Source organism: Ambystoma mexicanum, chromosome 3q (genome assembly GCF_040938575.1).
Source record: "Ambystoma mexicanum isolate Mex_15411 chromosome 3q, UKY_AmexF1_1, whole genome shotgun sequence".
Lineage (NCBI taxonomy): Eukaryota > Metazoa > Chordata > Amphibia > Caudata > Ambystomatidae > Ambystoma > Ambystoma mexicanum.
The window spans coordinates 12,492,717-12,514,526 of NC_090926.1; positions in this window are offsets into that span (position 1 = coordinate 12,492,717).

The following is a 21,810-nucleotide window of genomic DNA, read 5'->3' on the forward strand; positions in this document are numbered from 1 at the left end:
TACTGATCACCAAGCCCAGTTGCTGATTGGAATTATTGTTGCATAATTCCAATCAGCGATAAGCGACTAATGCCGTCTCGGTTGGTCACTACTTTCAGTTTTTTTTACCTTAGTCTTAAGTACACATAGCTGCCCTGCTTATCTTTGATGGATTGATGTAAGTGGCTGATACATATTCTATCTTTGTAAAGAACCTTTTATTACCTTCTTTTTCTTTTCGAAACCTAGAATTCAAATTTCAAAGTTGATTATATTATCTTTGAACTGCCAGCAGACCCACAGAAACACATGTAAAACAAATCTTATAAAGCTTACACAACCAATCAAGTGTAAGGGAAGCAATGTTTATCTTAAATGTGACTGTTTGACAAGGGAAGATGTGTTCCCTGAGTGGAGCTAATTTTCAAAACTGTTTTGATAATGTTCATGGTGGTGATGGGCTGGAATGAAGTGAGGGGAGACACGGGTTCAATTTTCCGGGTATGGAGTTGGAAGATGTGGCTCAGTTTCTGATGTTGGATTGCCTATTTTCAAACTTGTCCAGGAAGAACAAAGTTGGGTTGTCTACCAGTTCCTGTGACGTGAGTAGATAGCAAGCATTTCCAAGAGGGTTTCTTGACTCTTTGTAGATTAAGAAGATTGCGTACAGTGTGACTTTTCGAGGCTAAACCCTGATATCCTGCTCAGGCTGGGCCTGCACACCATGCAGTTCTATGCACAGCATTTCATGTTCAAGATGCTCTGTGTAATATATATATATATATATATATATGCATGCTCTGGGAATCATTCTGCCACTGCTTGGGGCTGCATCTGCATTATGCATCAAAGGAGGACGGATATTAATCAAAAGCTGGATTGAATTTCACTTACAGGCAAGTCTATCTTAGAGCTTACACTCATGATACCCTGAGTGCTCTCATGAGAGGTGGTATGTGCGGGAGGTCGCAAGCACGGAACTCGAAGGGTTACACTGGAAGTGGTTCCGTGACTCAACTGTCAAATATTGTAATCTTCGCCCTCACATCCCTTCAAGCGATGGATTTGCATTGAATCTGCCTTATATTTTATTTCCAGCGAAGATCCTTCTGCAAAACGGGGAAGTTTAACACCGAGGCAACGTGCATTTAATGGGTTTTGCAATAATGTACAATAACAGATCATAATTACAAATCTAGAGGAAAAACTGACAATAGGCTTTGCGTACAGCGCAAATAACAACAAAGACTGCCCCGAGCCTTCAAGTGTGTACTGTGTTTAGCGCGTGTGCAGAGTACACACAATGCATGGCCATTTCTGCATATTTCATGCATTGCTTTGAGATTCTGAATAGGCCTTGCATTCTGGGTGCTCGCTCGTGGCTCTGCTGTGCTATGCTACATCTATGAGCTCTATGGAGAGAAAAGCACGCAGCACAATTTGCAGTCAGTCTGTTGCATTTTATTTATTATTTATTTTTTCATTTATAAAGCGCACAAACATCCCAAAGGCATTGCAGCACTGTTACTTGTGGCATTCTTCGTTACAGAAGAGTTACATACATGTGATGACAACATAATTCAGATATACAGAAGTACAGTTTCAGGGTTAGAATAAATTATGCGTTCATTATACCATCATTCAAATAAAGATTTCAGCTTAAAACATATTATGCAGGTTTCTAGGTATGCTTATTCCCGGTGTGAGAATAAGTAGAGTTCCTGTCTCGGATGAGTTCTAGTTGAAGAGCATAGTTTTCACCACTTCACGGAATGCTAGGTGGGAGACTTCTGCTCACAAGGGTGGTGGTAGGACATTCCATTGTAGTGCTGCTAGGTATGGGAAGCGGATCCCCGCTGCTCTGGCTCTCTTGACTCTAGGGATCGAGAGCATGTTTGCATATGGAGTTCTGGTTGGTCTGGTGGATCTAGTAGGGTGGATTCTCTCAGAGAGTTAGGATGGGGCAGTGTGGTGGATGCACTTATGGGGGAGGGCAAGTGCTTCAAAGAGAGAGGACTCTTTCTCTTACTGGGAGTCAATGCATACTTGTGCAAAAGCTGCAATGCCGTGCCTGAAATGGCAAATGGGCATGTGATTTGATGGCTCTGTGAGGCTTGTATTTGATTAACCCTATGCCCAAGAGCTTAGTCATAATGCAAACATTGAGCAACCAAAATTTGCTCGTGTGATTGGGGCATTTCTCTTAGAATGCTCTATAGTGAAGCAGACGTTTGCGCCACTGATAGAACCCACCCCTTCACCTCCGACCTATTGGATGAACAACAGGAAGACACTGTGAATGACACCATGTATTATTCCAATATTGCATCGAAAGTATGAGAGATGTTATGCACTCAGACAACCGTACCGAATGTACCCCCCGAGCTGAAGTGGTAGCAGCAGATTTGCAGACACCACTGAACATGGAAGAGCTGTAAAGAAAATCTGACAGGTGCAAAGTGATTTCATAAGGAGAAGACATGATGACACACTGAAACGATATAAGAATACTTAAGGAATGAAGATATAACTGAAGAAGCAAAGTAACATGCATATGAGTGAGAAGAAACCATATATACACAGAGGATAAGTAACCAGATGAATAGTACATGTATGAATGCAGAAACGCATGGTAGATGAGCCACGTAGCAGCTTGCTGCAGTGGTAAATATAACATATCTCAAGCAGCCATGTTGAAGATGGACACTAATAATAAAAGTAAGTGAGAAGCTTGAAGGTGAGAGACCAGGGCTGCAGAGCTGACAGACGCTGGAAATATAAATGTGTACATGTACAAAGGATAGCTGTTGGCCAGAGATCAAAGATGCCAAATTAAGGAGCAAACTGCAGAGTACAAAGGGAGTCCAAAAGGATAAGCAACGTTTGCAGGGCATATTTTTCTTAGATTAAGTAAATGATTGAACATTTGTGAATGCCCGGTATTGACAAATAAAGATGCAGAAAAGCATATGTGAGACACAGCAACCAAGTCTCTAGAGGCCGAAGAGGAAAATGACACCTGACATAAACAAATCAAATAGCACTATATAGAAGGCAAAATTGACAAAATCATGGTCTCTTCACAAGTGGCCCAAGACCAGAAAACAAGGCCTGTTCATAAAGCCCTGGATGAAGATAACAATGTACTTAACTCCCCTTAAAGTTCCAGAGAAGAGAACATCCAGCAAGGTGAAATACAAAGAAAAGGCCTTGGCTGAAGGCTTGGCTGATGAGAGATGGTAGACTAATTGGGCAAGTGGGCAGTAGTCTGATGTTGCTCTCTGCACCTGGGTTTTGTTTTGTTTACGTGCTGCTAGTGAGCTGAGTGTCCAAGGTTGGGAGAAGATGCCAACCTATCATGAGGGCCTATGGAATGATGAGCATACAATGTTGCAGGGGTATCTTGCTGCTGTTATGCTGTTATAATCTGTGTTATATGTTGTCAGAGAGAAGTTTGATGCATGCCTCCCAGATGAGGGGCGGCCAATAAGGTTACTAACAATTACAGAACCTATAGGTAGACATGCCTCATTCCGAGGTTGGAGGTAAGTACCGGTCGTTTCCGGCATGACGTAAAGTACGACTCCGCCAAGGTTACAGACCGCTAATTGCGTCCCATTCCGACCTCGCGGACACGCGCTTTTCGCCATGCCGGAAAAGTACCTAGCGGCATGCCGCAAAACCCCCCGAAAAACCCCTACCAGCCTGCTGCGACACGTACATTACAACACCGCCATGGAAGCAGCAGCGACAGTAAATAACGGGGACCGTAATTTACGGATCCCGTAAATTACGGTCACCGCAAAACAACGGAACCGGAAATTACGTCATCGCACAGGAACGGGAAGGAGCGCGGCGGCCATCTATAAAAACACAATCCATAGCCATCCTCATCAGGCAGCACCCTCGGGAGCAATCCGAAGTTGGGGAAAGCATCAGGAACCCAGGAACTATGCCTAAAGCACCTAAGAAGTCTGCGGACCGGCTCCGCAAGAAGCGATTCTGCCCTGATGAGCTCCAGATCATGGTGGACCACCTGGCAGAACACGCTGACGTGGTGTTCAGCCCAGACATGCGGAGGGACTCCACCATCCGCAAAAAGAACATCTGGGCAGAAACCGCCCAAAGGGTGAGCGCTGTAGGCTCCACCCCTCGCACCCCCAAGGACTGCCGCAAGCGGTGGGATGACTTGCGGGTGCGAGTGCGGGGACTCCTCACTGCCAACAGGAGTCAGGCCATGCAGACTGGAGGGGGCCCAAGTTCCCCTGTGCAACTTGAGGCATGGGAGGAGACATGCGCCGCAATGATTGGCACGGAATGCATAGAGGGCATTGGTGAAATGGACTGCGGGGCAACGTCGTCTGCCGATGGAGGTGAGTGTCCAAAGTCAACACTGCCAATGGCAATTGCATGATGTAGACTCCCCCAAAGGCGCCTGGTCATGTAGCCACCCCCACATCCAACTAATGCAGAGTCAATCAAGGGCCAACTGCAAGTACATAACACACATCAGCTGTAGTGCAGTAACTTGCACATTCCATCATGCACATTGTGCATCAGGTTTGGCAGTGTGTGTGCCAGACTGCACTTTACTATGGCAGGATGAGTCACTCCGACACATGCGTACACATGCGTACATTCAATTCACATTCATATGTACTAGTACTGTTGCAACGCCCATAGGGCCACAAACCCCAAATTACAGAAATGTTAATGCAGCGATCTATGCAATTAGCGCATCATACAATCACTCATGTTGTCCCTCTCCTCTACCCCCACAGGCACCGATCATGACAGCGGGGATACCCAGACGACCCGTCCATCCACCTCCACGTGCAGAGGCCGGTCCCGGAGCATTCCTGCACGGAATAAGAAAACCACCCAGGCACCACAAACGCCAGTGGAGGATGCACCACCAAAATCCCTCCCTGCCTCGGCACCTGCCACATTAGACACCCCAAGGTCGGCAGAATCAAGCATTGCTGGGGAGTTGGCAGCTACGGCCACCCAGGAGAATGTGGACAGCCCCTTATCGATCTGTGGTGCCACTGAGGAGGACTTTTACCCCACAGTCCACACCCCGGAGCCCACCAATGTCCCCCTGCCATCAAGCAGTGACTCTGTGGAGCAGGAAACACCTGGACGTAGAGCTCCGGCAGATCCTGGACCTATTCCACAAGTTGAGGCCATGCCAGGGCAGGTAGGCCCAAGACCCGCCAGGAATGTACCTACATACATTGATGAACCACGTGCACATCAGCTGACGGACCTCATCAATGCCTTCATGGAGGACACCCGCCAGGGCAGGGTGGAGTGGGTGGATGAGCTAAGGCAGATGCGTCAGGCGGTCACTGACAGCAGCAATAGGTTGTGTGCGGTCCTGGGACGCATCGCGGATGCCCTGGAGGCTGCACCTCCCATACGACAGCCCAGCGGGAGGACACACCGTCACAGTGCTCCTCCACCCAGACCAGCCCGCTCCGACGCTCAATGCGTACATTGCGCCGGCCCAACATGGATCCTCCTGGCTCTGGGGGCACGCCTTGAACATGCTGGCACACACATGTGGCCTATGTTGGCCTTATGGCACTATTCTGGGGTTGTTGTGGGTGAGGGGGAGGGGAGTGAGGGTGTGTTTGGGAGTTGGGGGGAGGGGGAGGGGAGTGAGGGTGTGTTTGGGAGTTGGGGGGAGGGGGAGGGGAGTGAGGGTGTGTTTGGGAGTTGGGGGGAGGGGGAGGGTGGTGGAGGTTTTGTTGTACACGTTTCATGTCAATTATTCAATACACTGGTTGTTCATAATGTAAAACGGAGTGGACATTGATCATTGCGCAGGTGCCATTTGATGTCTCACAGTGCATGGAAGGCAACATTTGCTTCCTGGGGAGTCCGTGGTAGGTATATGTAGTCCCTTGTGTGCTTGAGGAGGGCATCCAGCTCTTGGTTCAGTATCCGGGTAAATAAGGGTTGTGATATACCATGCATGTGCCCCACTGTGTGCTGGTAGGTGCCTGTGGCAAGGAAGTGGAGCACAGTCACTACCTTCAGTGGAGGGGGGATGGCAGAGCTTTATTCAATGAAACTCACTATGTCGTCATGTATCAGGTCCACTATGGTGGTGATGGTGTCATGGTCAAGCCGGTACAGGGTGTGGATCTGATGTGGTGTTAGGTTGAAGGAGGTGGCTCAGATGCGAGGGATTGGGGGCTGCCGGCGTGGTAACGGTGGATGCACTGGTGGTGCATGCTGGGCCTGTCTCACCCTCCGTCTCCTCCTGTGTGTCCTCTGTGGTTGGGGCTGTGGTTGTTGTTGTTACTGCCTTGCAAGCAAGTCCTCCTGCTCCAGTTGTGCCACTACTATTGGTATCATCTTGGTGTGGGAGAGGGTGTGGTGTGTGGGTATGCTCATTTTGTGCTGTGCCAGACTCCATTGGCTACACCTGTGCTGATTGTGTGCACCTGTGGCTGTGGAAACCACTGCTCTGTGTTCTTAACTCCTTCTCTGAGATGCCTGTATGTACTCCATGCCGGTAAGGTACTTTACGGCCTTAAGGAGACCGTTATTTACGTGTGCTCCTTACTTGCGATCAGCTCCGGTTTACGCCATGGCGTTAATTACACCATGGTGGTGTGCGCGCGCAACCCAAGACCGTAAATTACGGCATTGTTGTTTACGGTGCAGTAATTTACGGTCTGAAGGGTCGGAATGGCATGGAGCGGAAATCCATGCCAGTAAATCATTACCGGCATGGTTTGTACCTTACCTCCAACCTCGGAATGAGGCGGTCCCCTAACCAATCCCTCGATCCGGTAGGTTTTATTATTTGCCATGTAAGATGATGTCATAGCTAACGTAAAGGGAAGTATAACGCCTTTGTGTAGCTGAAATGTAGTTAAGAGTGTGTGGACTATGATGTGTTGTTCGCCAGGCTTCCCTACATTATTGAGCTGATAATAAGTAGTATTTTTCTATATTCTTTGAGGCTGTCCAGTTATTTGGGTCCAAAATTATTTGTTATGGTAATTGCATTCTGCGCATGAGAATGCTCAAAAGTGCTACTGCACATTTGGTAGTGGTGCGGATGGTTCAGATCCAGATCCTCGGATACTTGACGTCTTCCACCATTAGACGGAAGACCGCAGAGTTTACTGCGTAGAGCGGTGCTACAACACGTGTGACCTGAGATGGTTGGCAGGTGCCTCTTTGAAGAAATTCCTGTCTGGTACCCGCTGGCCCCCTGTGGACTGAGGTTGAAGTGGTTGATTGGGGAAGAGTAGATACCGAAGGCCTCGAGCTGAATAACGGATGTAAGTAGAAGCATCGAAAAGTGGCAAATAAAAGGGGGGAGACCATATTTCATGCGTGTATATATAGAGAGAGAGGAGGAAGACAATGAGATTTATTAGTGCAAAGGAGATAACTTGATACCTTTCCTCAATGAGGTAGAAGGGACGACACTAAACTGTGGAATGGAGCATTATTTAAGGGATTCCTGCAGCTACAGCCAAAGAAGGGTGCATGCCACATCTCAAAATGGAGTAAAATAGAGATGAGATACGTCTATCAGGAGAATAGGACAAGAGGATCGTAGAAAAAGAGTGCACACATGTTTGTGGAGTATAAAAAAAATAGCAGTGTCAAAAATATAATGTTGTGTTTTGAATTAGTGGTTATAATATAGATTGAACAGCTTAAATACATTATAAAAATGATAGTAATACAGTTTGATAAAGTTATAAGGCCCTAGAAAAGCAAGTGGTTGGTGCCAATCAAAACTAGGAGATTAGTACTGTAGAAAAAACGGAATGAAATAAGATTCTTTAAAATATCAAAAATACTAACAGAATAGTACGAATTGATAAAACTATAAATGAAGAAATAAAAGGGATATTGTTGCATAGGTTTGGAAATTGTTTGATGAAACCGTTTTTTGGAAATGGACGGAGTATTGATGGTGCTGGCTGAAAAGTGATTGTCGAAGTGTGATTAAATAAATAATAAACGAGAAAACCCAGTAAGTATTGACAGTTAAAAATGAGGGACACTCCCCTTTTACATCTATGCGGGACACTACCAAGATACGCACCTAAAATCAGAAAGTATCATGCTGAGTGGGTAAAAGGCCCGACTAATAAAACACTAATGCCGTGGCCTCAAGAAGGCTCATTATCAAGGGCAGTGCTGTGACACATGACAATATACTTGCATGCCACATACACAGGGAAGGAGCTACAGAAAAGGATAGCTGTTTAGAATGAGTGAGGATGTATCAAAGTGAGATAGAAGACCCACCTGACAAATAGAGATAGAAGAAGAGATAGAAGAAGAAGCCAGGAGACAAAAGAAAGAGAAAGAGAATGGCAAAGTAAGTGGAATAACAATAGAACAAACGAGTGGATAGGAGGACAGATATTACTTAAATTAGACGGAAAGGGCATTGATGAGGTTAAAGCAAGAGAGGACAGAGAAAAGGGCATAGATGATGTTAAAGCAAGAGAGGAAATAAAAAAGTAGTAAAAGGAGCGAGAAAGGGATACAGTGAAGATTAGGAAAAGGAAAGGAAATGAAAGAAAAAATGAAGAAGGTAGGAAGAACATAAAAAAGAGAAAGAGAGAATACAAGAGAAGAAACGTGAAGAACTAGAAGCCCAAAGATTGAAATAACATTGGTTGCCAAGAAGGCGAGAGTAAGAAGAGAACAGAGAGATGAGAAGGGAAGAAGAAATGAGAAGGAGTAGGACACAAAGAGATGATGAAATAGATCATATTGTTAATAGAAGTATGATACCCATTGAAGTACGAGAGCAATAGGAAGAAAAGAGAGGATCATAACAGCCCCGGAGGGAGCTGCAAGGGCTACCGAGAATACAGACATGGGCCAACGAGCATGAGGCAGAAGGCATAGGGAAAGGAATTGGGGATATATATAGACAAATGAGAGAGAAGGGTGGTTATGAGGCTATGGGGAGCGTCATATCATCTCCACTGAAGGAAACAGGAGATAGAGCGGAGAAAACATTGATGGACGAGCATAGAACGCTGTCCCTAAGTAGACTAGATCTTGATAATGAGGAAAGAGACAATAGCCACACTAGTTGGGGTATAATGATGCCAGACGAAGAAAGGGAGGAAAATGAGAGAATGTGAAGAGAAGGCGCATGCGGTTTTTCAGTAGGTCTGAACATAGATAAAGGTGTGAAGTGGTCTGATTTAGAAGATTCAAGAAAAAAAACACCAGAACCGACACCATATTCTGAATGACCACCAGCACGGTTGCATAGTGCAGAGGATATGTCCCCGCCTTAAGGAAGCAGGTTAAAGATGCTACCAGGATGAAGACGAACGGGCGAGTCTAGCCCCACATGGAAGACACCAAGTGTAGGGGGATATGATTTTGGACCAGGATTTACACATTTTCCTGTTATTAGAGAAAGGGACAGAACAAACACAATATATACCATAGCCACAAATGGACAAAGAACATTTTAAATGTAAATTACCTAGTTTGACTGCAGGTGTGGGAAAATGGATTTATAAGTTAGAGAGAATGACAGCAGGAATGACATTGGCAGTGGGTGATGTAAAAGGCCTACTAGCAGCTATTCCAGGGGAGAGAGCTGACAACATTTGGAGATGAGAAGGATATCCGAGTATGACAGCACAGAACACGACACAAGATGGCATGCCATTTAATAATTGCAGGGCAGATAAAGGATGTCTGCTCACTTCTGGGACCAGCCCTTTTATCACTATGACACCCTCTCCCTCCCCTCTCAGGTTCGAGTACTATGCAAGACACGATGAACTCACTCTGGAAGAAACTCAACCAAAAAATGTGATATGCTTGCATTTATTTCATAACAAACTCATTATATAACTGAGCAGTGTTTTAGCAAAATGGGGTAGAATACAAGTTAAGTATCACAAGCACACAATAGAACCTTATGTTTCTAGAAATCGTTGATCTTGGCACAGGCTTTCACATCTAGGACCCAAGCCACCCTCGCGCCTGGTGCCTATCTCTACGGGACGGGCCTTGCCCCACTCTAGAACCGGCATGGAGGTGGGATATGACTGCTAGGAACCTCTGCCATGGAGTGGTGGCTGGTTTATGGGCACTTCACAGTGTGCACTTCAGCAAAAGCCCAATGGATGAGCCCCCCCCCCGATTAAGGTAGGTATGCATTCTTATTGGGGCAGTTTATTTTATTTATTTATTACGTTTGTTATACGCCCAGACACTGAGGTATCACGGCGTAGTTACAGACAGCTTTAGGACATATTTTGCAGGCATTATTCATAAGAAGAACAAGCATAGTAATTAGAATTTACAAAAACAATTGCAGCAGAAATACAATGGTACATTTAGGACAAGTGGGATTCAGTGATATTTGACTGACCCTTTCCAGTTAGAATTCATTAAATAGCCATAGCCACATTTTTAGTAGCTTCTTGAAGCTTAGGAAGGAGGCTTCATTTTTCATGTTGAGTGGGAGGGTGTTCCAGTGTGTGGGTGCCAGGACTGGGAAGCTACTACCTCCCGCTCTAATGCTCTTGTAGCGGGGGATTGACAGAAATGAGTCAGAGAGTTAGATCTAAGCGTTCTGTTAGAATCTTTTATAGTGTCTGAATTATTGATGTAACTAGGTGCTTTATTAGCAAGACATTTATGGGTAAGGCATAATGTTTTAAATAGGATTCTGGCTTTGATGGGCAGCCAATGGACCTCTCTTCTGATGTGGGAGATGTGGTCCGATCTTTTTAATCCTAGGGCTGCACGTAAGGCTTTGTTTTGGATGAGTTGTAATTTTGCTATATTGGCCTTGGAGGTGCCTAACAGGAGAACATTACAATAATCCAATTTGGATTATATTAAAGCCCTAGCTGCGTGGTACAATTAGATGGTGTGAGGAACTGGCGGCTTAGGGCTATACGTTTGGCAGAATAGGAGGTGGAGGAAGCTAACGCATTTGTATGTTTTGTCATGGTTAAATTAGTATCTAAATATACCCCTAAAGTTGTAACCTGTTTCAGGACAGGTATGGGGGTACCGTCAATATTGATAGAGCTGTAGTCCGTGTGGAGATAATTGATTTTGGTTGACAAAGGCTGTTTAGAGCCATCCAATTTTGTATAATTGTGTAGATATTGTTAATTAAAAGGGTGTCCTGTTGGTAGTTCCCTGAGATTGGTATGAGAATTTGCAGTTCTGTCAATCAACATGATGTGAATTGCTAGAATCTTCGCAGCAAAACCACAACATGTTTTGATGGAAAAACCCAGTTCTGCTCTGCGCTCTTCCACCTCCCACATCTATAGCTGGGAAGACTTGCTTAGGAATGTGGTTCTTATCTGCACCTGCAGCCACGGTCACGCCTTTCCCGTGCAACTCGGTGTCGGCATGGTGTCTGTGTACAGCGATGCTTTCTGCGAAAAATAGTTGATGCGTGCTGAAATACCAGGCTTGCAGTTAACTCTTGCTAAAGCACAGGAGGGCTCATGTTTAATTTAGCTCACTATGCTCGCTATCTAGGTGCTGCTAAAACATTACTGAGCCATCTCTGAAGCTCTGATTATCAGCATTGATAAACTCTTCGAATAAGCTATTAGTCTTAACAGTTACTACAGCAAGCTATACTGAGGTTAGGGGGTCAATGCACCTATGCCAAGGCATGTATGCTTTACACTACAGATGCTTAGAGTACAGTACCTAGACAAATCAGACATGGGTGTGATTATGACAAGGAAAATGGGAGAATACGAAGATCCTGTTGCCTTTATTCAGGAGATTCAGGAAAATTGGCATCGCAAGACGAAATAACTGTGGGATAAAACAGTGGCATTATTTTATCATATTCTATGCCAAAGACTGCCCGAGCCAGTGCAATGGCAGATGAACATACAGGTAGGGATGAAAGCAAAGCCATGGCTAGAAATACAGTTGACTATTGTACATCATTGTCAATTGTTGCAAGAGAAAAATAAGAAAAAAAGCTGAGAATAGAAAGCAAGAGGAAGCAAAGTTAGTTCAGGTAAACTTGTCAAGGTTTGTCATAGAAGGAGCAGTACTGACAAGTAGTAGAGGCCTGACCACACAAGAAGCACAGTCAGTACAGCAAAGCAATGTAGTGCTCCCTGTGGATCAGAGTGGGTACAACGATTGGTCAAGAGATAGAGGGAATGCACCTAGCGGATGAGGAGGATTTCAAAACCATCAGAGGGAAGAGGATGCAATGGGGGACAGCCACAAGAATGCTGGAATTGTGGAAGAACAGGACACACAGCCCTAACATGTAGAAGAAGAGGAGGAGGCATGCAACAGAACTAGCAAGTTTCAAGAGGGGGATGGGTTATTCTTCACAGTACAATACATAATCACAGGAATAGTATGTCCAAGAACACACGCAGTATCAGACAGGTGTCATATAAGGAAGGTTACACTAACCTGGATCAGGCGACAGCAGCTGAGGTACTGAAAATCCCCCTAGGGACTCTGCTCTCCCTCTGCCCAATTGGCTAGAAACAGAGGAATGCAGAAGCCCCAGGGTAACACTCTGGGGGAAAAAACCAGGATGGGTGGAATTGGGTGCGCTGAACCTTCTCTCTGGAGGCTGTTATTGGGTATGCAGAATACTTGGGTCCTTCTAGGCAATGAAGGGTCTGATGAAACTCTATTCATGGAGGAGCAGTTCTGAGGTGTCTAATGTGTGAGAGAGAGGAGAGAATTAGTATTGGAACAGGAGGCTGGCGTAAGGGTCAGAGGAAAGAAATCTACCTGTTGGGAGGCTGGATATGCGCTGATCGGATGTCAGGAGAGACTGTCTCTTTGCACAACACAAAAGTTTGTCAACAAGGGGTGCGCTGTTGAGCACTACAGAAATGGCCCCCTGATTTCAGAGCTCCCACTCCACTGAGAAATCCTGTGCCTAATTATCCTTTTTGGAGCTGCCTGCTGAGCTGAAAACAGCTGTACGGATAGCCCAAGTATCCATGCCTATTCCCGGAATTCCTGGCAATCAGCGACCAAAAGCGCCGAAGTTACGGCTGGATAAACATCAGCTGACTCACGTAGCTGTCACGATCCGGCTGGGAGCACCGAAAGGAACCACCCAAGGGCCATGGATGCAGGGGGACGGAGGGCCATGGATGGGCAGAGCCTGAGCCTGCAGCCCACGCCCAGCGCCTGAATCCTTAATACGCAGCTGGAACGCGGATGTGGAGAGGGTGAGCGAAGTAGAGGTGGGCCGGCAGACCTTCTGATGTGGCCTGGGCTTGCGGCGCTCTCCCGCTGCTGAGCTCTAAGGTCGCCCCCAAATCCGGCTGTGCACCGCGATGAGGGACGTGTGGCAGTGCTACAACATTACAGTGTGCAGAGGCCTGGAGAGATTCCATCATATGCCTCACAGCGCCAAGTAAGGGGGTCGGAGGTGCTGCGGAGGAGGAGCAGTGCCATATAGACACGGTTGATCGGCGCATGCTGTCGGGCTCTCGCCGTTGGGTGGCTCTCTCTTGGGCGGGCCAACGGTCCTACTGTTGTCGGTGTGGAACATGGGCACGGCAGGCCCAGCTGGATACACGCTGCTCCCGGGTGTCTCGGCCCCGTCCCTCGTGGGTTGGATGGCTGCCCTTTAGAAGACCATAAAAACTGATTGAGTAGGCCCAGGGGGGCCCTCCCCTTGTGCGGCCCTGTGCAGGCCACTGTGATCATCCATATATAAGAGCGCAGCGCCGTTGGTAAACGCGGACCGCTACACGCGCTAAAACACACAACAGCGAAGAAGTGCGTGATTATAAAATTGCACACTGGTGGTGGTCCCCCCGACGTGCTAAAACATTGAGTGCGGGCCACATCGAGGGGTGGGCTGGCAGGAGAGCATCGGACCCAAATCAGCTACCTGGCAAGCAATGGAAGCTGAAGACTCTTGAAAGAATATAACACCACGAATCAACACAAACTTAATAATCCAACAATAAAATATGTGGGAGGACACAGTCCCCTCGTGGTAAACAAGTTCTGGCAAGCTATATCCCTATGATTGCGCAAATATAGCACTCCCAACCTTAGAGCCTTGTCCTAGTCCATTACAGATGCATCGCACAAGGGGCAGATTTGACAGTGCGCAGAAGTGTGACAAGCCCAATAATAGAACACTGTGGGAAATACAACAGCAAATACCTCAATATCAGTATGGGCGAACCACACAAAGCAGGTAAAGGGGCCAAGACTCCTGGTAACAAAAAGAAAGGCCCAATGGATGCCTACACTGGCAGCCAGAATCAAATCACTACTGCAGACATCCACACTAGCACTAATGAGGCCTTAGATCCAGAAGTTGGAGATCAAGAAGACAGGTTGACAACAATAGTGCAGAATAGATTTCGTGCAGTGAACATGAAGCTGGATGATATAGTAACCACTATTGGCTCCCTCAAGGCCAGAGTGGACAAAGAGAGCGTACGTGTCACGGAAACTGAAAACAGAATAAGCACTAATGAAGACACCATTGCAGACCATGGCCGCGACATCACACAGCTTAAAGAAACTGTGTCCAAACTACAGAATAAATGCGAGGACCTCGAATCGAGATCAAGAAGAAACAACATCCGAGTAGTGGGCATGTCGGAATCCTTTGGAAAAGGTCAAATGGAAAAGCAACTTGAAATACTACTCAAATCCTTGGGCCGCAGGCATTCTCCGAACGCTTCCTAGACGAGAGAGCGCATCGCACACTGGTGCCAGCACCTAAACCAGGCGCACCGCCACGCACGAAAATTGCACAACTCCTTAATTACAGGGACAGAGATGCAATCCTGCAGATGGTGAGGGAAGCTGGAATGCTCCAATATGAAGAAAACCGGATACACATATACCCAGATTTTTCTGCCGGGGTTCAGGCGAGCAGAAGATCCTATGAGCCCATCAAAAGGCTCCTGAAAGAACACCAAATCCCATATGCTTTGATGTTCCCGGCCAAAATGAGGATCCAACATGCAGGAAGGGTGCACTTTTTCGAATCCCCGGCTGAAGCCATGTAGTATATTGAAACTTCCATACCCCTGCCTCCCAGATGGGGCAGACCGGTACAGAATAACAGGCCTCGGCCGGTGGATTAAGAGACATTTAGTGGACGAACATATGCAAAAGCTACTGTAACCTTGAAGCTGCAGCCATGACAATTTAATGGCTAAGGCGGCCCCACGTAATGTGGTCAAGTGGAGTGCTGGGACCAAGTCGGCAGCCATGTGAAGCAACATGGCTACCCCTGGAATATTCCATGAGGTCAGATGGGAACATTGTCAATTTGGGGGTGATGATGAGGGTGGGTGGGTTCAAGGAGGGAGTGGAAGTTGTTGTTTCTGTTTTGGAACAGACTTATTATGGAACAATGTGGGGGTTTGTGGCCGCTGGAAGGCGTTATGTCCAGGCGGAAGGTTGATGGAGGTTAACTGTTTGTTGAATATTAAAATTGTGATTGCACTGAGACTGGCGCTGGCCAGGTCGCACAAATGCTACAACCCTGATAGACGAGACAATGTCAAAATATCTACCTATAATGCACTGGTGACGGGTTGAGGATAAAACTGCTGACATGGAATGTACGGGGACTAAATAACCAGATGAAAGTCAAGAAAATTGGTGATCACATTGCCAGACATGGCCCCCAAATCCTAATGTTACAAGAAACACATACAGTGGGAGTGAACAAAATGCATATACTGACCAAGTGGGGTAATTTAAGGTTCCATACTGACTACTCTTCTCAGTCTATCGGGGTTATTACCGTTATTCATCCAAGCTTGAGATTCGGGCTGGAGGGCCACAAGGTTGATCAGTTGGGTAGATACATTATAGTATGGGGGAAGGTCACAGGCCAGCACCTACTGCTGGTTAACACATACGGGCCCAATATAGACAACCCCGCTTTCTATATGAATGTGTATCAGATGATTGCTTCACTTGATGTGACCAATGTGATTTGGGGTGGGGACTTCATTGTAGCCCTAGATCCCGCACTTGATAGATCCATGAAAACTATCAGAGCTCCGAGCAAGACAGTCCTGACCCTGGGCCACATTCTTCCACAGCTTTCACTGGTGGATGCCTGGTGGGAAGTACACCCTGGTAGTAGGAGATACACATACTACTCTTCGGTTCACGACTCTGAGTCTAGAATTGACTATTGGTTTGTTACCTCGGCTATGACTGCAGCATTGGAAGCATGTGAGTTTTTGCCCTGTACGCAATCGGATAATTCCCCAGGGTTGTTGGAGCTAACGCTCCGAAATGCCCCCTGTCCCGCAAGAAGGTGGAGAATGCCGGGCGACCCCAGGGTGGTGGAATCACTACATGTCGATATAGCAGAGTTTTTCACTAACAATGTAGGATCGGTTGGTAAATACTCCACAGTGTGAGAATCCTTCAAGGTCTGGATCAGGGGAATCGTGATATCCAAGTCTGTTGGCATGCTGAAGGGTGTGCGAGCCGAGCTAACAGACCTTGAAAGTAAACTAGACACATTGGAAGAAGCCTACACCCGTACACAGGACAGAGAGACATTAGCTGACACACACACACACCTCCAGGAATTTGATAAGCTGGCCATTAGAAAAGTGCGCTATGAGGCAGCCCCCACACGGGCACGCAGATACGGGGAGGGTAACAAAGCTGGAAGAACGCTGTCCAACTTACTCAAACACGATAAGCAACCAAATCGGATCACTAGCATACAAACAGCGCAGGGGGAGGTACTCCTGAGGGAAGAGGAGATCAACAGGGAATTTGTAAGAACTATACGCAAATAAGGTTAAGAAATCACACACAGAAATTAAGTCATACCTTGCGGCTATCGCAAAACTCCCCGATGAGGATCGCTTGGCAATGGATCAGCCGGTAACTGCAGAGGAAATTACGGAGGCAATCAAAGCACTGTCATCAGGCAAGGCACCAGGCTCAGACGGGATGGGAGCCGAAATTTATAAAGAGTTCTGCAAAGAACTCATTCCGATACTAATGCAGGTATGGGAGGAATCCCTCGAGAGCAATATATTACCCCCAAATATGAGAGAGGCTGTGATAACTGTGCTCCCTAAGCCTCAGCGACCACCACAAGATGTTTCGTCCTATAGGCCCCCGTCACTTATAAATACTGATGCTAAAATATTTGCAAAAGTGCTGGCCAATTGACTTCTACCGGCAGTACCTACCCTTGTCCATCCTGACCAAAACAGGTTTATCCCCACAAGATCCACAGCCCTGAATCTCTGCAGGCTCTTTGGCATAATGGCACAAATAGACGCGGGGAAAAGCGCAGGGGCTATATCCCTTGATGCCGAAAAAGCCTTTGATTCTGTCTCATGGGTCTATCTCCTGGCTGTGCTGGAGGCATTTGGGGTGGGCCCCAATTTTATCAGATACGTAAGACTATTATACACTGAGCCCGGCCAATAGATCCATCTCCGAATTGTTCCTGTTTGGCAGGGGCACTAGACAGGGATGTCCATACTCGCCCCTGCTATTCGCACCAACCATAGAACCAATGGCAGCTGCGGTGCAACTAAGACATACAGACAGGGGGATACAAATTAAAGGGTCCACCCAGTTGATCTCACTGTATGCTGGCGATACATTATATGTCCGTGAGCCTGAGATAAACATAGCACCCTTCATGGCAGAAATACAAGAGTTTGCAACTTATTCCGGGTATACTGTAAATAGGGCCAAATCCGTAATATTCCCGCTTACACCGGCCAGCAGATGCCCCGACAGCGGCACATCAGATATCTGGGATCCTTGTTTCCAGGGATAGACTCACATTATATTCATTATATTCAGATAATCACGAAAGCGCGCTACAAACTCTAAATACAAAACTTCAGATCCGGGTACGCCTCCCAATTTCGTTGTACGGCAGGGTCGCCATCCTCAAAATGGTAATCTTACCCAAGTTGCTTTATTTCTTCGTCAATGTCCGCATATGGCCTGGTAGGACCTTTTTCGCCAGACTCCGATCCATGGTGGTAACATTTCTCTGGAACGGGAAGACAGCGAGGATAGGGTGGGAAAAAATGATGGAACCATACTCCTCAGGGGTTATAGCTGCCCCCGACTTTGAGCTTTATTACTATGTTGCTCAAGCGCAATTCGCAAAATACTGGTATAATGCTTCAGATGGAACACCCCACACATGGCTAGAGGAATACACCACACACCCTACGAACATACAATCTGTCATTTTTGATTCACAATACAAGGACACCGGCGAATACAATCTGGTAAACTGCACAGTCAGGGCAAGAGGCTGAGACTGGAGACACCCTATAACACTGGAAAATATCCTTATGGAATTTCCCGGGCATACCCCCTATGCATGAGAGCAGCATACAGGAATCCTGGGACCCAAATAGTGAGATGAAACTGGGTGACATGTTCATCAATGGGAAATTTGTGACCTTGAGGGAATTACTGAGGGCACTGGGAGGTGGACCACTCAAGACACTTCAATATTACCGCACGAGATCTGCATTTCAGAAAAGATGGCCGCTATTCCCCGACGAGCCTTCACCACATCCGTGTATACAGTTGGTAACCGCTAAAGATGGCCTAGGAATCTCTAAGCTGTATTCAGCAGTACAGACCCACACCCCCACAGTAAACCAAGTCAAGGAAAAATGGGAAAGAGACTTGCAGATGCCCATTGAAGAGAAGCAATGGGCCAGGTACTGCTCACTCACTAAGAATGTGTCACTTAATTCTGGGCTACGGGTAATCCAATTCAAAATTCTAAATAGACTTCATTACACACCAGCTAAAATAGCGAAATTTGCACTAGATAGCCCAGATGCTTGCCCTAAATGCAACGCACCTCAGGCTGGAGCCTTTCATATGTATTGGGAGTGTCCGGTGGTCTCGAGTTTTTGGAATGCTGTGGCTGTGATGTTGGAAGAGATAATGCAGGTCCCCCCCGAACTAACTCCTCAGAAATACCTGTTTGGGGACATTGGCAAGCGCTCTGAGAAAATTAGAAGACTGCTTAATATTTCATGTGCGGTGGCCAAAAGATGCATCCTACAAAAATGGAAAAATGCCAGTCCACCCAGCATGAACCAATTTCTTTGTGAACTAACACGAGTCAATGAATCAGAAGAACAATTTGTCCTGACCCAACCTGCGGCATGTAGGCCCAAACACATTTGGTGCCCTTTCAGAGTATATTTGTGTAACATGATCCCTGATGATGACGAGTCTCTGTAACATCAGATGTATAAATGAACCAAATAATGTATACTTATTGAATATGTGAGGTGCGATATGTGGAATGGTGCCGTGTATCTTTTTGTGACCACTAATAAAAAGAGTTTTAAAAAAAAAAGTTTGTAAACATGAGCGGGATAGTGAATTCGGTCTCGCTGGGGCTGCGCGGTAACTCGGCTGAAATGAAAATATGTAAAGTTACTCTGTGTTCGAATGAGCAGGATAAAGAGTGGAGATCTAACTGCATATTCCCTCTGTGTGCGCCGAGTGGCGTGATGTGGAATTCCTTCATGAGTCTGATTACAGGCTCCAAACTGAGCAGCTTGACTGATGGCGAGCTGATGAGGAGGCGTATGCAACAGTAGGACTTGAGAACGCTCAATTAGGAAGTTGCGCAGGTAGCGTGGGTGAACATACGAATAAGAGATATTTAGAAGGAGGTAAAGCAAGGAGAAGGCGTAAGTACAATATCTCAAGGGTAGCAGACTTACAGAGCACCAGGTAAGAGTAGCGACGCATGGAGCTGTGGTCTCAATCTGTTGATATTCTGTTCCGGGAAGTATAGTGACAAGGGAGAATGGAAACACTGGGCGGCCATCTTGGTAGGGACAATGTATGCCAACATAGAAGAGTAGCCCCGGCCTCACCAAGTCCAGCGCCTATACAGGGTGATGACAACAGGTGCGCCACAAATACAGTGACAATGCCACAATGGAAGGTGAATACAGGAGCCGTAGAAGCGTCCATGCCCAGAATAGGGAATGTGACACCAGTGGGAGGGTATCCTTTTACAGGTACAGGAATGAATTTATATCCACAATAGGACAGCCTACAGAACGACCTGGTGTGTTCAGTACTATCTGTGACACCAGACACACAAGAGGAACTAAGGGTTAGGGTAATGATAGGAGGCAAGACATTTTGGTTCCTTGTGAACATGGGAGCAACTTGTTCCTATATTCAAGAGGGAAACTACTCAATGTCTGGGATTGCCATGAATGCAGAGGGATTCTCTGGGGCCACAAGTTTGGTTCCTTTTACTGACGAATTACCTCTTTCTATAGGTGAACATGACATATGAATGCCACAACTGTATTCTCGGCAGACACCAGTTCAAATATTAGGATGTGACGTGATGATAAAATTAAACATGACGATATCCTTTACTAACAAAGGGATGGTGTATTCAACTCCAGTGATACACTATATGAATGAGAGATAATCAATACTAGCTTTTACAGGCCAAAAGGCATTACAAGGGGTCGCTTTAGACTGAGAAATATTTATGTATGGAGTAAATATCCTGTTGACATGGCTTCCTGGACTAAAAGGGAAACTATTGAGAATACCTGATGAGTTTTTGTTTAGAGAAATACCTTTGGATGATGAGGAGGGACAGTTATTTCCCATAGAGTTAGAGGTGACAGCAGTAAATCAAGAAAGGGTGGTTGTTCATGGGACAGATGTTGAGGGAAGAGCATGGAGGACAGTGATAACCCTTAAGGAAGAATACAGACTTACAGATCTAACAGACAACGACTTGTTTAGAAATGAATATTCGGAAGATGAGTTAGTATTTTTTATAAGTCTTACTTATTGAATGACAATTGAGAAAAGAAAAATACCAAAGAAAATATCATTGGTAAAAAAAGAAGCTATCACTTTTTCAGGAAGATTTAGAAAAAGTGCCAAATATCTTTTGGATTAACAGTTCATATGACAGTCTATTAAGTGGAGCAGGAGTGGTTAAAATCAAGCTTAAACCAGAAGCAAGTCTGCCACGTGCAAAACAGTATCCTATGTCTAGAGAAGTAGATGAAGGCATATTTGAGACCATTTCTGCTTTAATAAAGCAGGGAATATTAGTGCCATCAGAGTCCCTATGTGGCACGGCTGTGTAGCCTGTGAAGAAATCTACTGGAGGGTCATGGAAATGTATTCAGGATCTCTGCCCCCTAAACAATATTGTTGAAGCAGAGTTTCCTTTGGTTCCGAACCCCGCTACAATATTATGTAACATTTCAGTGCAATGGATTTAAGAAATGCTTTTCACTTCCCATTCATGAAGCCTCACAGGATTTGACTTTTTGTATAGAAATCAGTGACTAAAATACACAAGGCTGCCTCAAGGATACTGTGAGTCCCCATCAATCTTTAATAGGGTCCTTCAGATTGATTTGGGTAATGTTCAATTCAAGAGCACAATAATTCAGTGCATGGATGACATATTAGTATGCAGTGAGACCGAGGAAATATGCCGGGAAGACTCAGTTCGACTAATGACAATACTAGCAGAAAAAGGATACAAAGTAGGCAAAGACAAATAACAATACTGTCAGGAAGAGGTCCTGTACATAGAACAGCTCATTTCTCAAGTAGGGAGAAAGCAATCATGAAAACTCCAAAACCTGAGACAGTAAAGGAAATGCAACAGTTCTTAGGCCTACGTAATTATTGTAGGGCCTGGGTTTATGACTACAGTACATATATTCAACCACTTCTAAAAGGACTCAAAGAAGCACAGGAAGATAAGACCACAATAACATGGACAGATGAGATGACTGAAGGGTTCGAAGAATTGAA